At 52.4% G+C, this 17,500-nt stretch overlaps 1 pseudogene; it reads left to right on the top strand.

Moving 5' to 3' along the window:
* Positions 1 to 14,621: 14,621 nt before the first annotated feature.
* Positions 14,622 to 15,494, top strand: LOC149251181 (18S ribosomal RNA; annotated as a pseudogene; the record flags this gene model as incomplete).
* Between the last annotated feature and the right edge of the window lie 2,006 nt (positions 15,495 to 17,500).

The raw sequence follows: 17,500 nt of genomic DNA, 5'->3' as shown, positions 1-17,500 counted from the left end.
TTTGGCATAACCCACGGGCCGACTTCAATGTTGGGGCAACTTGAACGAAGTATTGTTTGCCGACCAACATTCGGATGGCAAGTTTGTGACGTGTAAGGGTGTTTTGGCACGTGGTGGTCGAGTCGGCCTGGGCAGCGACTCAGCCAACTGCTCGTATAAATATGGCAAGGCGTTGGAGGATTTGGCATTCATTCGAAGATGGACATTCGAACATGAGCATTCGGTGATGAAGAAAAAAGTGCGAAGTAGTGGAGCGGGTCGCAAAAGAGGTGCGGGCATATATGTGCCCGGTCTTGGGCAAGCACACATGATACGCACAGGTTTCGGTTATCGAGTGAGGGCGCGGGTAAGGAAGGCACCTGTCGTTCTGTGTGACACGGGGTGTCTCTGGTAGGTCGCCCACCCGTCGTGGAAGAAGAAACGCGGATGTGTCTCGGGTGACTCGGGTAAGTTGCCCGCCCGTCGTGCAAAAGGAAATGGGGGGTGACTTGGGTGAGGTCGCCCGCCCGTCGTGCAGCGGTAAACGAGGTTCGGTCGAGGAGTACGGTTGGCAGCTCGTGTGAAGGCGTGCCCGCCCAGCTCGGGCAAGGAACTCGGTTGGCACACAGAGGTGTTGCCTATTTGTAAAATTGGCTAAGTATGAAACTTGGTGTTTCCCATGTATACTTGTAAAGCCTCGTAAACATTGTAGAGTTGAATAATATATTGTATTCGGGCATACTCATTGTTCAGGGAGTTGTCCCTCCCTTTATACTGCGCAATTGTGTTCTTCATGTATAATCGTTGATTATAATGAATGTGTATGGGTGTTCATTGGTATAAAGGAAACATAATAATACTTGGTTGCGAAAAACAAACTAAGTAGACTAATGGTTGGGCATAGTCCATGAACATAAGTATTGGTGAAAAGAAAGTGTTCGGTGGTGCCGCACCTCGCCAAGTACGGCTGAAAGACTATTGTAGGCCTGGGGGCGTGACACGCAGGGTTCCCATGTCACTCGCGCCATGTTGGGCATGGTGCACGCCCCTGGATACCTGCACGATGGGCGAGCCATCGATAGAAGGCGCACGAGCGACCCTTGTTGCGTGCCCGGATGAAAGAGGTGATCATGTGCAGATGAGTTAGGATGCGGGCAGGTGTGCGACGTGCGACGATGGGTGTAATTGGTGAGGTGTTGGAGCCGACCCATGGGTGCGACGGTGCACACGAAGGGACGCGGATGTTCATTGGAATGGGGCGTGTCGAGGTTATGTGGCAGGTCAGCCGGGCATGCATGTTGATGGAGCCGACCCTTGTTATCCTCAAGAGACATGACCCTTGGTCGAAAGGATGCGTATAAGTAAGGAGGATGGCATTCGACGAAGGGACATCGAACTCAGACTTCCACATCGCAGAACAAGTGCGAAGGAAGGATTTGGGCGAAAATGGAAGGAAGAGAAGGACGCGGGTAAGAGGGCCACACCGGCGGGTGGATTGTAGAGGGTGGGTCTGGCTTGGTAGCGAGGACAGGCAGAGCGGGGTGGGTTACCGTCCAGGTAGGTAGGCCACACTGCATGCGGGCCATGCACCCTCACTATGGACCATGACCACATGACACGACATGTTGAAAGAATAATTGAAGAAGATAAATTTATGGTAAGTTATTTTCACTGCATTGTTAAGAACACTTATTGGAAAATTGACCGAGTGTTGAAGTAGGCGCAAACCGTGTACTCAAGTATTGGTAAAAAGAAAAATTACGGCGGTGCCGCACCCGCTTATGCGTGGTTGAAATACTACCACTAGGATAGGAGTGTGACATGGGGTCTCCCAGTCCCTCCTCGACAAAGGTCACCAAATTGCAGGGAACCCGGGGATTCCATGTCCCGCCTTGTCGAAAGCATCCCAAGCGCGGGAAATTTGCGGTTCCCGTGTCTCGTCACGATGGTAATCACCCCAGGTACAGTAAACTTGGTGTACATCGAGCCTACAACCTCACATCAAGAAAAATGCTCGGTTGGTCAAGAGAATGAAGGTTTATTCATTGGTAAAGGATCTCACTAAGGATCAAAGGTTGGAGTCTCTTCTAGAGCTAGTCCACCACGAACTATCAAAAGTTGAAAGGAGGACAAAGTGTTGGGGAACGAAGCGCTGAAGAAACAAAGTGTAGAGAGGAGGAAGGACTTGACTTGTGCTTGGGGGATATTATTGTCAAGGGTCTAGGGCTTCGCAATGACCAATAAGAAGCTTCAATGAGAGAAATTTACGAAAGGGTTTTCCTCTCTGAGAGAGAGAGAGAGAGAGAGGTTTTTCCCTGGCAGAGAGCCAACATCTTGTGTTCTTGTTCTTATGTTGTTGGCACCAGTTTGATGAAAGTAAACACACATGCATTAATAAGAAGAGAAGAATATTAAGATAACACGATAAATTGCAAAAGAGCTTCACAAATTGTTATCAAGTCTAGAAGAATCCCGCTATACCCCATTGCCCTAGATTCTTCAACTCGGTATCAGAGCTAAGGTGACACATCAAGGAAAGGGAATCTCAAGAACATCCGCAAGGTCAAAGCGTCAAGCCAAGAAGTCTCAATCACATCAAGGACAAGAAGGTCTACCATCTGTCATTCATCATGGAAGACTACAAAGCAAGAAGAAACGCGTTGTATAAAGGCACCTACAAGAAGAACAAATCAAAGAGGGACCTACATCAAGCTACACCATCTTGAAGAATGAAAGGCACTACGAGTCAAGTCATCAAGCAAGTCCATTTGAAGAAAGCAACTTGAACAACATCAAGATCTAAGGTAGGCAAGCCATCAAGTCTTCAAGAAGAAAGCAAGTTCACTACATCTCAAACTGTATCAAGTAAGTATATGTCCCCTTCTGAGTATACCTCAGTGTCCTTTTGCAAGGAAAGTAACAAATTGGTTGGGACCACTACATGTCCAAAGTCCAACGGTTTGGATGCCAAGAGTATGGATGCTACAAAAGGGATTGTCCTAAACTTAAGAAGGACAACAACAACAAGAGAAAAAGGGAAGAAGCTCATGTAACTCAAGAAGTGAAAGAAGACGTCAAGAAGCAAAAGAAGGAATATCCTCCTATGACTAAGTCAACCTCTTTGCTTAAAGTCTTCTTTCAAAGGGGGTAGAGGTCTCATTGGGGGTCCCATTTATGGGATTCAAGAGAGGATGATATATAGGTGAGAGTAGATGAAGCAAGAAAGGCTACATCAATCGAGGAGAACTATCAAATAAAGCCGCGATGATAAAAGCATAATCAAGGTGAGGTATGTATGCATCAAAGTTTAAGTCATGTCATCATATATATTGATTGGGTCATGGGAAAAGTTCTAGAATCTCGATCAAGAATAAAAGGATCTCTTTCACCAACGACATGCTCGGAGGCATGTGCTACAGAGGTCAACATGAAGAAGTGCTCTCATAAGGAGTATAAGGTGGTTGACCAATCAATCCAATAAGAAGCAAATGAAGAACATCGCAGTCACAAAGAATAACTATTTGACAAGATTCCTCAACATCTCTCGAAAGAAGGCACGAAAACTTTGCCAGAGGAAGAAAAAGATAAAGGACCCTTGACACCTACGAAGGCCTTGGAGATAGTAAGGTGCAGATAACCGTTTCCACTCTACAAATATGTCATGATGAAGAGCAATATCATGATGAAGTCAGGAAGGGCCACTAAATAAGTGTTATGAAGGATAGACAAGGTGACAAAGGAGTAGCTAGATGACAAAAAGGACCTGATATATATCAAGAAGGCCACTTTCCATGAAGGGAGCAATTACATGACAAACCAGGGGGGAAGTCATCGATGGCCGGTACCCTGCCAAGAAGAAGTTCAAACAAATACTTCATGACATCGAAGGAAATAAGGAGATCAAGTGGCTGAAGGACCCACAAAGAAGACGTTGTTGATGAATGGACAAGTCCCTAGCTAAGAGGGAGTTCTAACAAGTTCCCAACTACAAAGGAGCTTGGGCAAGTTCCTTGTCAGAGGAAACTTGGGCATGTCTTCTCCAATCAAGGGGAAGAGATAGACACAACATTCTTGTCTTCACTTGGCAAGAAATAATGGGAGGATTAGGCAATCATTAGGCATCTGATGCTCTTTGAGGATGTGTAGGGCACCCAAGACAAGAGTAGGCAAGAGGAGCGATATTCTTTGAGGGATGGGAAACCAAGACAAGAATTGTCCTGGAAGGTCATACTCAGGGAACACCTGGGTGGGTATGTACCTTTAGAGACAATGACCAAGGTGTTTATAAGCCATTGGCCTCGCCAACATTGTTCTCTGGTATTATGAGAGATAAAGCTGTTAGTCAAGGCCTTGCTATGAACAATGTTGGCTAATATGATGCTATAACAGATGGGTTGCCAATCTGGTTTCCCTTATGTGAATTATTCAAGATTGAAAAATAGCCAAACACCTTGTAATGATTTATGAATACCTCCCTAGTTGAGAGGGGGTGTTGAAGAAACTGTAACTGGGTTCGATCTTCATAAATGTACTTTTGATATTTGTATTTATTCAAGAAAATAAATAAATAAATATATATATATATATATATTATTTTTCATTGAGTTTCTTGCTCGTTGAAATAGGCCTAGCACATGTTAAAGTGTTATAAAGAGTCAAAAGAAAATGTTGAAGATACTAAGGGCATGTTACCCCAGGTATATTTATGTATTAGAGTCAAAGATATTCCTACCCTCATGCCTTCGTTCGGGTCGTGCACCCGTTCAAACCCCAAATTTCCTTCGGGCGGGTCGGGTCATCCCGTGCTGTGCCGTGTGCGGGGGTGCGCGGGGACACGTGGGCACACGTGGGCATGCCAAAAATTCCAAGTCATGACCGCCCATGTGCCTTCTTTGTTCGGGTTGTGCACCCATGGAAACCCTAAATTTCATCCGGGGGATTCGGGTCGGCTCGCCCAGGGCGGGTCGGGTTGTGCCGTGCCATGTGTGGGTGCCCTGACACACGTGGTCGTGCCAAAAATTCTAAGTCGTCATTGCTCATGTGTCTTTTACACATTCGTGCGACCCGTTTTCCCGACGCTCCCTCGGGCCTTCGTTCAGGTCGTGCACCCATGGAAACCCCAAATTTCGTTCGGGCCATGCACACATGGAAACCCCAAATTCCGTTCGGGCGGGTCGGGTCGTGTCGTGTGTGGGTGCCCATGCAAATTCGTTCGAGCGAGTCGAGTGGGGTCGGGTCGTGCCATGCCACGTGTGGGTGCTCGGGAACATGTGGCCGTGCAAAAAATGTTAGGGCATGACCACCCGTGTGCCTCCTGCACGTTCGCGCGACCCGTTTGCCCGACGCTCCGTCGTGCCTTCATTCGGGCGGGTAGTTCGTGCCGTGCGTGGGTGCTCGGGCACACGTGGCAGTGCCAAAAATGCTAAGTCATGACCCCCCGTGTGCCTTCTACACGTTCGTGCGGCCTGTTTTCCTGGCGTTTCCTTGTGCCTTCATTCGGGTCGTGCACCCATGGAAACTCCAAATTTCGTTCGGGTTGTGCATACAAGGAAACCCCAAATTTTTTTCGGGTCGGGTCGTGTAGTGTCGTGTGTGGGTGCCCATGCAAACACGTTCGGGCGGGTCGGATCGGCTGGCACAAGGATGGTCAGGCCATGTCATGCCGTGTGTGGGTGCCCGGGCACAGGTGGGCGTGCCAAAAATGCTAAGTCGTGACCGCCCGTGTGTCTTCTGCATGTTCGTGTGGCCCGTTTGCTTGATGCTCCCTCGTGCCTTTGTTCGGGTCGTGTGCCCACGGAAACCACGAAATTTCGTTTGGGTCGTGAGCCCATGGAAACCCCAAATTTCGTTCGGGCGGGTCGGGACGTGTCGTGTGTGGGTGCCCGTGCAAACGAGTCGGGTCGTGTCATGTCATGTCGTGTGACGGCACCCAGGGCACACGTGGCCATATAAAAAATGCTAAGTTGTGAAGGGGGGTGGGCCTTGTGCACGATCGTGCTGCCCGTTTGCCCGAATCTCCCTTGTGACTTCGTTTTGGTCGTGTGTCGGAGCCCACGTAAACTCGTTTGAGCGGGTCGTTTGTCATGTAAACACTCGTTCGGGCGGGTCATTTGCCATGTAAACTCGATCGGGCAGGTCGTTTGAGGGCGCCCGTGTAAACTCGTTCGGGCGGGTCGGGCGAGGGCGTCCATGCAAACCCGTTCGGGCGGGTCGGGCGAGGGCATCCGTGCAAACCCGTTCAGGTGGGTCGGGCGAGGGCGTCCATGCAAACTCGTTCGGGCATGTTGTTTGAGGCCGCCCGTGCGAACTCGTTTGGGTGAGTCTTTCGGGCGAGCACACGCCCGGGCGAACGAGCCCGTATCAAAAATGCTAAGTTGTGACCCGAGGTTGGCTTTGTACACGTTCGTGCAGCTCGTTTACTCGGCTCTCCCTTGTCACTTCGTTTCGGTCGTTCGGGCACTCATCCAAAATCGTTCGGGCGGGTCGTTTGAGGGCGCTCGTGTGAACTCGTTCGGGCGAGTTGTTTGAGGGCGCCCGTGTGAACTCGTTCGGGCGGGTCATTCGGGCTGGCTGTTTGAGGGCGCCCATGTGAACACGTTCGGGCGGGTCGTTTGAGGGAGCCCGTGTGAACTCGTTCGGGTGGGTCATTTGAGGGTGCCCGTGTGAACTTGTTCGGGCGAGGGCGCACCCGCGTGAACGAGCCTGTATCAAAAATGCTAAGTTGTGACCCGAGGTTGGCTTTATGCACGTTCACGCAGCACATTTGCCCGGCTCTCCCTTGTCGGTTTGTTTCAGTCGTTTGGGCGGGTCGTTTGAGGGCACCCATGTGAACTCGTTCGGGCGAGTCGTTTGGGCGGGTCGTTTGAGGGCGATCGTGTGAACTCATTCAGGTGGATTGTACAGGCGGGTCATTTGAGGGCGCCCGTGTGAACTCATTCGGGCAGGTCATTCGGGCGAGGGCTCGCCCGGGCAAATGAGCCCGTATCAAAAATGCTAAGTTGTGACCGGAGGTTGGCTTTGTGCACGTTCGTGCAGCTCATTTTCCCGGCTCTCCCTTGTCGGTTTGTTTCGGTTGTTCAGGCGGGTCATTTGAGGGCGCCCGTGTGAACTCATTCGGGCTGGTCATTTGAGGGCGCCCGTGTGAACTCTTTCAGGTGGGTCGTTCGGGTGGGTCATTTGAGTGCGCCTGTGTGAACTCGTTCGGGCGGGTCGTTCGGGCGGTTCGTTTGAGGGCGCCCGTGTGAACTCGTTCGGGTGGGTCGTTCGAGCGAGGGCACGCCCGGGCGAACGAGCCCGTATAAAAAATGCTAAGTTGTGACCCGAGGTTGGGTTTGTGCACGTTCGTGTAGCTCGTTTGCCCGGCTCTCCCTTATCGGTTCGTTTCGATCGTTCGCGCGGGTCATTTGAGTGCGCTCGTGTGAACTTCTTTGGGTGGGTCGTTCGGGCGAGGGCACGCCCAGGCGAACGAGCCCGTACCAAAAATGCTAAGTTGTGACCCAAGGTTGGATTTGTGCACATTCGTGTAGCTCATTTTCTCGGCTCTCCCTTGTCGGTTCGTTTCGGTCGTTCGGGTGGGTCATTTGAGGGCGCCCATGTGAACTCATTCAGGCGGGTCGTTCGGGCAAGGGCGTGCCCAGGCGAATGAGCTTGTATCAAAAATGCTAGGTTGTGACCCGAGGTTGGCTTTGTGCACGTTCGTTTAGCTTGTTTGCCGGGCTCTCCCTTGTTGCTTCGTTTCGGTCGTTCGGGCAGGTCGTTTGAGGGCACCTGTGTGAACGCGTTCTGGCGGGTCGTTCGGGCGGGTCATTTGAGGGCGCCCGTGTGAACTCGTTCGAGCGGGTTGTTTGGGTGGGTCGTTTGAGGGCGCCCGTGGGAACTCATTCGGGCGGGTCGTTCGGGCAAGGGAACTCCCGGGCGAACGAGCCCGTACCAAAAATGCTAAGTTGTGACCAGAGGTTGGCTTTGTGCATGTTCGTGTAGCTCGTTTACCCGGATCTCCCTTGTCGGTTTGTTTCGGTCGTTCGGGCGGGTCATTTGAGGTCGTCCGTGTGAACTCGTTCGGGTGGGTCGTTCGGGCGAGGGCACGCCCGAGCGAACGAGCCCGTATGAAAAATGCTAAGTTGTGACCTGAAGTTGGCTTTGTGCATGTTCGTTCATCTCATTTTCCGGTCTATCCCTTGTTGCTTCGTTCGGGTGGGTCGTTTGAGGGCGCCCATGTGACCTCATTCAGGCGGGTCGTTCAGGCGGGTCGTTTGAGTGCGCCTGAGTGCACTCGTTCGAGTGGGTATTTCGGGCGAGGGCACGCCTGGGCGAACGAACCCGTATCAAAAATTCTAAGTTGTGACCCGAGGTTGGCTTTGTGCACGTTCGTGTAGCTCGTTTGCCCAGCTCTCCCTTGTTGGTTCGTTTTGGTCGTTCGGGAGGGTCGTTTGAGGGCGCCCGTGTGAACTCGTTCAGGCGGGTCATTCGGGCGAGGGCACACCCGGGCGAACGAACCCGTACCAAAAATGCTAAGTTTTGACCCAAGGTTGGCTTTGTGCACGTTTGTGCAGCTCATTTTCCCGGCTCTCCCTTGTCGGTTCGTTTTGGTCGTTCGGGCGGGTCGTTTGAGGGCGCCCGTGTGAACTCGTTCGGGTGGGTCGTTCGAGCGAGGGCGCACCTGGGCGAACGAACCCGTATCAAAAATGTTATGTTGTTACCGGAGGTTAGCTTTATGCATGTTCGTTCAGCTCGTTTGCCAAGCTCTCCCTTGTTGCTTCGTTTCGATCGTTCGGGTGAGTCGTTTGAGGGCGCTCGTGTAAACTCGTTCGGGCGAGTCATTTGGGCAGGTCATTTGAGGGCGCCCGTGTGAACTCGTTCGGGCGGGTCATTTCAAGGCGCCCGTGTGAACTCATTCAGGGGGGTCGTTTGGGCGAGTCGTTTGAGGGCACCAGTGTGAACTCGTTCAGGCGGGTCGTTCAGGTGAAGGAACTCCCTGGCGAATGAGCCCGTATCAAAAATGCTAAGTTGTGACCCGAGGTTGGCTTTGTGCACATTCGTGCAGCTCGTTTTCCCGGCTCTCCCTTGTTGGTTCATTTCGGTCGTTCGGGCGAGTCGTTTGAGGGCGCTCGTGTGAACTCGTTCGGGTGGGTCGTTCAGGCGAGGGCGCACCCGAGCGAATGAGCCCGTATCAAAAATGCTAAGTTATGACCCGAGGTTTGCTTTGTGCATGTTCATTCAGCTCGTTTGCCGGGCTCTCCCTTGTTGCTCCGTTTCGGTCGTTCCGGCGGGTCGTTTGAGGGCGCCCGTGTGAACTCGTTCGGGCGGGTCATTTGAGGGCGCCCGTGTGAACTTGTTCGGGCGGGTCGTTTGGGCGGGTTGTTCGGGCGGGTCGTTTGAGGGTGCCCGTGTGCACTCGTTCGGGTGAGGGCGCGCCTGGGCGAACGAGCCCATATCAAAAATTCTAAGTTGTGACCTGAGGTTTGCTTTGTGCACGTTCATGCAGCTCGTTTGCCTGGCTCTCCCTTGTCGGTTCGTTTCGGTTGTTCGGGCGGGTCGTTTGAGGGTGCCCGTGTGAACTCGTTCAGGCGGGTCGTTCGGCCGAGGGCGCGCCCGGGCGAACAAGCCCGTACCAATAATGTTAAGTTGTGACCCGAGGTTGGCTTTGTGCACGTTCGTGCAGCTCGTTTGCCCGACTCTCCCTTGTCGGTTCGTTTCGGTTGTTCGAGCGGGTCGTTTGAGGGTGCCCGTGTGAACTCATTCGGGCGGGTCATTTGAGGGCGTCCATGTGAACTCGTTTGGGCAAGTCATTCGGGCAAGGGCGCGGCCGGGCGAACGAGTCTGTATCAAAAATGCTAAGTTATGACTCGAGGTTGGCTTTGTGCACGTTCGTTCAACTCGTTTGCCGGAGTCTCCCTTGTTGCTTCGTTTCGATCGTTCGGGCGGGTCATTTGAGGGCGCCCGTGTGAACTTGTTCAGGCGGGTCGTTCGCGTGGGTCATTTGAGGGCGCTTGTGTGAACTCGTTCGGGCGGGTCGTTCGGGTGAGGGCACGCCCTGGCGAATGAGCCCGTATAAAAAATGCTAAGTTGTGACCTAAGGTTGGCTTTGTGCACGTTCGTGCAGCTCGTTTGCCTGGCTCTCCCTTGTCGGTTCGTTTCGGTCATTCGGGCGGGTCATTTGAGGGCACCCGTGTGAACTCGTTCGGGTGGGTCGCTTGAGGGCGCCCGTGTGAACTCATTCGGGTGGGTCGTTTGAGGGCACCCTTGTGAACTCGTTCGGGCGGGTCGTTCAGGCGGGTCGTTTGAGGGCGCCCGTGTGAACTCGTTCGGGCGGGTCCTTCGGGCGAGGGCGCACCCGGGCGAACGAGCCCGTATCAAAAATGCTAAGTTGTGACCCGAGGTTGGCTTTGTGCACGTTCGTGCAGCTCGTTTGCCCAGCTCTCCCTTGTCGGTTCGTTTCGGTCGTTCGGGCGGGTCGTTTGAGGGTGCCCCTGTGAACTCGTTCAGGTGGGTCGTTCGGGCGAGGGCGCGCCCGGGCGAACAAGCGTATATAAAAAATTCTAAGTTGTGACCCAAGGTTGGCATTGTGCACGTTCGTGTAGCTCGTTCGCCTGGCTCTCCCTTGTCGGTTCGTTTCGGTCGTTCAGGCGGGTCGTTTGAGGGCGCCCGTGTGAACTCGTTCGGGCAAGGGTGCGCCCGGGCGAATGAGCCCTTACCAAAAATGCTAAGTTATGACCCGAGGTTGGCTTTGTGGACATTCGTGTAGCTCGTTTGCCTAGCTCTTCCTTGTCGGTTCATTTCGGTCATTCGGGCGGGTCGTCTGAGGGCGCCCGTGTGAACTCGTCTGGGCGGGTTGTTCGAGCGAGTGTGCGCCCGAGCAAACTAGCCCATATGAAAAATGCTAAGTTGTGACTTGAGGTTGGCTTTGTGCACGTTCCTGCAGCTCATTTGCCCGGCTCTCCCTTGTCGCTTCATTTCGTTCGTTCGGGCGCCCATGCAAAATCGTTCGGGCAGGTCGTTTGAGGGCGCTCGTGTGAACCCATTCGGGCGAGTCGTTCGGGCGAGGGCGCGCCAGGGCGAACGAGCCCATATCAAAAATGCTAAGTTGCGACCAGAGATTCTCTTTGTGCACATTCATGCAGCTCGTTTTCCCGGCTCTCCCTTGTCGGCTCATTTCGGTCATTTGGTCGGGTCCTTTGAGGGTGCCTGTGTGAACTCGTTCGGGCGCGTCGTTCGGGCGAGGGTGCACCCAGGCGAATGAGCCTGTATCAAAAATGTTAATTTGTGACTCGAGGTTGGCTTTGTGCAGCTTTTTTGCCCGACTCTCCCTTGTGAGTTCGTTTCGGTCGTTCGGGCGTCCATGCAAAATCGTTCGGGTGGGTCGTTTGAGGTCGCCCGTGTGAACTCGTTCGGGTGGGTCGTTCGGGTGAGGGAGCGCCCGGGCGAACGAGCCCGTATAAAAAATGTTGAGTTGTGACCCGAGGTTGGATTTGTGCACGTCTGTGCAGCTCGTTTTCCCGGCTCTCCCTTGTCGGTTCGTTTCGGTCGTTCAGGCGGGTCGTTTAAGGGCGCCCGTGTGAACTCGTTCGGGCACGTCGTTCGGGCGAGGGCGCTCCCGGGCGAACAAGCCCGTATCAAAAATACTAGGTTTTGACCCAAGGTTGGCTTTGTGCATGTTCGTGCAGCTCGTTTTCTCGTCTCTCCCTTGTCGGTTCGTTTCGGTCAGTTGGGCACCCATGCAAAATCGTTTGGGCGAGTCGTTTGAGGGCGCCCGTGTGAACTCGTTCGGGCGGGTCGTTCAGGCGAGGGTTCGCCCAGGCGAATGAGCCCGTATCAAAAATGCTAAGTTGTGACACAAGGTTGGCTTTGTGCACGTTCGTGCAGCTCGTTTGCCTGGCTCTCCCTTGTCGCTTCATTTCGGTCGTTCGGACGGGTCGTTTGAGGGCGTCCGTGTGAACGCGTTCGGGTGGGTCATTCGGGCGAGGGCGCGCTCGGGTGAACGAGCCCATATCAGAAATGCTAAGTTGTGACCTGAGGTTGGCTTTATGCATGTTCGTGTAGCTCGTTTGCTCGGCTCTCCCTTGTCGCTTTGTTTCAGTTGTTCGGGTGGGTCGTCTGAGGGAGTCCATTTGAACTCGTTCGGGCGGGTCATTCGGGGGAGGGCGCACTTGGGCGAACGAGCCCGTATCAAAAATGCTAAGCTGTGACCCGAGGTTGGCTTTGTGCATGTTCGTGCAGCTCGTTTGCCTGGCTCTCCCTTGTCGCTTCGTTTCAGTCGTTCAGGCACCGATGAAAAATCGTTCGGGTGGGTCGTTTGAGGGCGTCCGTGTGAACTCGTTCAGGTGAGGGCACGCCCGGGCGAACGAGCGTGTATCGAAAATGCTACGCTGTGACCAAAGGTTGGCTTTGTGCTCGTTCATGCAGCTCGTTTGCCCGGCTCTCCCTTGTCACTTCGTTTCGGTTGTGCAGGTGCCCATGCAAATTCTTTCGGGCGAGGGCGCGCATGGACCAATGAACTTGTATAAAAAATGCTATGTTTTGACCTGAGGTTCGCTTTGTTCATTTTCGTGCTGCTTGTTGGGCGTTCGCTGTTGTGGTCCCAGATGGAAGCCCCAAAACTCCGTCGTTGCCTGTGTCGCTATCGTGCCCCTCGGTTGTTGCGAATAGAGAATTTTGATTGGGTTGGGCAGCCATTTGTGGCTCCATTGAAATTGGCTCCTCGTTATATTGTTAAACTCCTCCCTATTTGGTGTGGAGGGTTTTGCTTTTCGTGTGAAAGGTGGGTTGGTAATTGAGTTGGTTTTTCGGGTTTGCCTCAAGAATGGCCTTGGGTCGTTTGTAGGGCATCTGATTTTCCTCTTCTCTCCATACCCACTCGGTAGCGCATGAGTGGTAATGTTGGCCATGCTTGTCCCGGGAGGCATATGTGAACAATTCCCCTTCTGCTCCAAGTTTTGGGAGTTGTATTGGTTGTTGTGGTGTGGCTCCTTCTGATGGCTAGCCTCTTCATTGTTCGGCTGTTTATGGTGCCGGTGTCTTGTGCTTGTACTATTTCTGTGTTGGCATTGTCGGTTGAGATGCATACACTTAAGAGGGAAGTGGAAGGGTTTTTGTTGTAAACCACCTACCCTCCCTCTTGCTTTCTTTTTTCGTCGGGCGATGTGAGGCGCTGTTCTCCTTATTGTAAAGTCAAGGGTTGGCATTCCTTTCAAAGTGCACATCGTTCGTGGTTGCGTTGGCTCTGAGATTTTGATAGATGTGTTGGCCCATATTTTTGATCAAGGGGTCGGCTTTTCCCTTGCATATTGCATGCGTGGCAGGCTTTTGCAGCTGGAAATGTTAAATCACAACGTTTATGGGCATTTGTTGTTTGAATTGTGTATGCGCTCCTGGTCCAATGCGAAGGAGGCTTGCTATGTCGATGGTGGGGGCTATTTGGAAGAAGGATTTCGAGGGGGAATGCTTCGACCTCCCTCCTTTGCGTGGAGGTGGCCATAGGGGAAAAGTATTCATCGTCAAGTTGGTAAAGCTGTGGGAAATCTCCTAGGTTGCCTGTACGTAGGCTGCGGGGGGTGTGGGGCTGTCGGATCCCTCCTCCTGTTTGGATATGTTCTTGTATTGTGTAGTGAGCCTCTTGATTTTCATTTATTTCCTTCCTTTGCCTTCACATCGTGGTTGCCGCAGGCGGTCAAGTGATCGAGGTCCACCGTTTCTGCTGTCGCGGGTGGAATCCTAGGTGGCCTCAGTGCGTGGCGTGGAGGGTCGAGGGGCACATTTCTAAGAGAGGTTATGGGCTCGGTTGGTCTTGTTGTTTTGTTTCCTTCCGTTTCCTTTGCATTGAGGCTGCCGTAGGCGATCATGCGATCGAGGTCCATCGTTGTTGTTGTCTGGGTGGACTCCTAGGTGGCCTCTATGTGGGGAGGGGAGGGTTGGGGGGAACTTGTTGTTTCAATTGTGTATGCACTTGTGGTCCAACGGGGAGGAGGCTTGCTACATCGATGGTAGGGGCTATTTGGAAGAAGGATTTCGAGGTGGAATGCTTTGACCTCCCTCCTTTGCATGGAGGTGGTCATAGGGGAAAATTATTCATCGTCCGGTCGGTAAAGCTGTGGGAAATCTCCTAGGTTGCCTGTACGTAGGGTGAGTTGGGTACGGAGCTACCCGATCCCTCCTCCTGTTCGGACATGTGTTATTGTATTGTGTAGCGACCCTCTTGATTTTCATTTACTTCCTTCCTTTGCCTTCGCATCGTGGTTGCCACAGGCGGTCAAGTGATCGAGGTCCACCGTTTCTGCTGGTGCGGGTGGACTCCTAGGTGGCCTCGGTGCATGGCGTGGAGGGTCGGGGGGAATTTCAAAGAGAGGTTGTGGGCTCGGTTGGTCTTGTTGTTTTTTTTCCTTCCATTTCCTTTGCATTGAGGCTGCCGCAGGCGATCATGCGATCGAGGTCCATCGTTGCTGTTGTCCGGGTGGACTCCTCGGTGGCCTCTTTGCGAGGAGGGTTGGGGGGCACTTGTTGTTTCAATTGTGTATGTGCTCGTGGTCCAATGGGGAGGAGGCTTGCTACTATAGTCATCGATGGTGGAGGCTATCTGGAAGAAGGATTTCGAGGTGGAACGCTTCGACCTCCCTCCTTTGCGTGGAGGTTGCTGTAGGGGAAAATTATTCATCGTCCGGTCAGTAAAGCTGTGGGAAATCCCCTAGGTTTCCTGTACATAGGGTGTGTGGGGTGCGGAGCTGCCTGATCCCTAGTCTCAACCATAAATGATGCCGACCAGGGATCAACAGATGTTGCTCTAAGGACTCCGCTAGCACCTTCTGAGAAATCAGAGTGTTTGGGTTCTGGGGGGAGTATGGTCGCAAGGCTAAAACTTAAAGGAATTGATGGAAGGGCACCACCAGGAGTGGAGCCTGTAGCTTAATTTGACTCAACATGGGGAAACTTACCAGGTCCAGAAATAGTAAGGATTGATAGATTGAGAGCTCTTTCTTGATTCTATGGGTGGTGGTGCATGGTCGTTCTTAGTTGTTGCAGCGATTTGTCTGGTTAATTCCGATAACGAACGAGACCTCAGCCTGCTAACTAGCTATGCGGAGGTTCCCCTTCACGGCCAGCTTCTTAGAGGGACTATGGCCGTTTAGGCCATGGAAGTTTGAGGCAATAACAGGTCTGTGATGCCCTTAGATGTTCTGGGCTACACGCGCGCTACACTAATGCAGCCAACATGTTTTTATTCCTGGTTCGAGAGGATCGGGAAATCTTCTCAAATTGCATCGTGATGGGGATAGACCATTGCAATTATTGGTCTTCAACAAGGAATTCCTAGTAAGCGCGTGTCATCAACTCGTGTTGACTACGTCCCTGCCCTTTGTATACACCGCCCGTCGCTCCTACCGATTAAATGATCCGGTGAAGTGTTCAGATTGCGTCGACGATGGTGGTTCGCCGCCGTCGACGTCGTGAGAAGTTCATTAAACCTTATCATTTAGAGGAAGGAGAAGTCGTAACAAGGTTACCGTAGGTGAACCTACGGTAGGATCATTGATAGCAAGGGTTTTCTTTTTTGGTTGGGTTGGTTGGGTTTTGATTGCAATGTGGGACTTTGTGGTGTGTCTCTAGGGGAGCGGGTTTGGTGTTTGGCGGGAAAATTGTTGGTTTCTTGTCTCGAGGTAAGTACGCTTTTTTTTCGTGTGTGCTTGCAAGCCATGCTTGTGCTTGTCCCACCCATCCTTTGTTTTTCTTCCCCCCAATGTGTTTCTGCAGGGGGTCCGGAAGCTTGTTTCTTGGGAGCCCTTCCGACGATCTGTTCGGTCGGGCATGGTTGCTGCAGAGTTGAGGTGCTCAGTAAATACGATGGATTAATTTGGACTCATTCGTAGCAGCGGTGCTCGGTCTTTTGTTCATTGGAAGGCATGGGCCAAGGGTGTGGGCTTCCATAGTTGGTTCTCTCGAAAAGGCAACATCGGTTGATGTGTTGCTTGGGTGAGCTTTTTCGCTGGTGGTTAGGTCGAGGGAGTGGTTGCGTGCGCGCCTGGTAGCTCAAACCTTTTGTGAGGCGAGATTGTCGGGGTGCGGTCAAGTATGGGATGGATGAAGAGCGGTTCAACCCGTTGGGCTGGCCACCCTAGTCCCTCCCGACCATTCCTCGACATGCCCTCATGGAAGGGTTGGGTGTCGAGGTAATGAAAAACCCATCCCTCGGTCTGAGCTCCATTGAGATCGCAATTTTCCCCACCGATAGGCATGTGGGTGGCAATCTTATCTTGTGCCTTTGCCGTCGAGGGAATTCCTCATCCTCTCGTGACCCACTCCCCTTCTTAGGGAAAAATAAGTAGCGGGTCATGTCTTTTTTCATCCCTTTGGATTGTGGGTTTTTTGTGGGACTTGCGTCATTTCTTTGTTTCATGTTGTGCGCTTTGAAAAGGTCCCTCTCTCTAGTGGCCTTGCACCATCAATGTATTTGTGGCCCGCGACTTTCTCCAGCATTAAGCGTCGGCCCGTGACAACTCCTCTTTGGAGTTTGATTATTTGACCCCCGTTGACTCTCTCGCTGGAAAGGTTGTTGGGTGTTTTGTACACGGAGGGGTGCAAGAGCGGGGTGGGTTTGTGTTATTGGCGGCGGTCTATTTGTCGTTTGAAGCCTTGTTCCGCTGGGTTGGGGGGCTGTGTGCCTCTCAGTGACGTGCTCCAGACACTGGTCTCATCGTGGCCCTTGTCTTTTCTATTGGTCAGTTTTAGGTTGTGATTTATTTGCTTGGTTGTTTGCTATATGTTGTAAAGCTGGAAAGGGTGTTGTGTTGAATGCGTGTGGGAGGGTGTGAAGAGGTGGGATGCTTTTTTTATTGGGTGCCTTGTTTTATTTCTTTTTGGTTAGCGGACATCTACTCGGCGTGCTATTGAGCTTCTCTCTTTTCTTGGGATCTTTGTTTCTTTGGTGTTGTTTTCTTCCCTTCTTCCTTTTGCCCCTAGCTTTATGGAGGAGAGGTGGGATTGTTGTGGATTGGTGTTTGGGAGGGACAAAAAGCAGTGCGAGTTCCCAGGGTGGCCACCCCAGTCCTTCTCGATCGCCGTCCCCTGCAGTTCCCCCCTTTTCCGAGGGCGCGAGGTTTGGGAAGCTTGTTCTCTGTTTGAGCCTCCCCTTGTGAGCCGGTAGCCACGTTTGATATCTCTTGCTTTCCTGTTGTTTTCTTCCCTTCTTGCTTTTGGCCCCTTGGCTTTACGGAGAAAAGGTGGGATTGTTGTGGATTGGTGTTTAGGAAGGACGAAAAGAAGTGTGAGTTCCGAGGGTGGCCACCCTAGTCCTTCTCGATCGTCGTCCCCTACAGTTCCCCCCTTTTTATGAAGGCACGGGGGTGGGGAAGCTTGTTCTTTGTTTGAGCCTCCCCCTGTGAGCTGGTGGAAGCGTTTGATATCTCTATTTCTTTAATGTTTTTTTCTTCCCTTCTTCCTTTCAGCCCCTTAATTTACAGAGAAAAGGTGGGATTATTGTGGATTGGTGTTCGGGAAGGTCCAAAAGCAGTGCGAGTTCCCAAGGTGGCCACCC

The sequence above is a fragment of the Pinus tabuliformis genome, chromosome 7, assembly GCF_031772625.1.
Source record: "Pinus tabuliformis cultivar Carrire ecotype Pingquan chromosome 7, CPIR1, whole genome shotgun sequence".
NCBI classification, from domain to species: domain Eukaryota; kingdom Viridiplantae; phylum Streptophyta; class Pinopsida; order Pinales; family Pinaceae; genus Pinus; species Pinus tabuliformis.
This window is presented reverse-complemented; position numbering and strand designations above follow the sequence as displayed.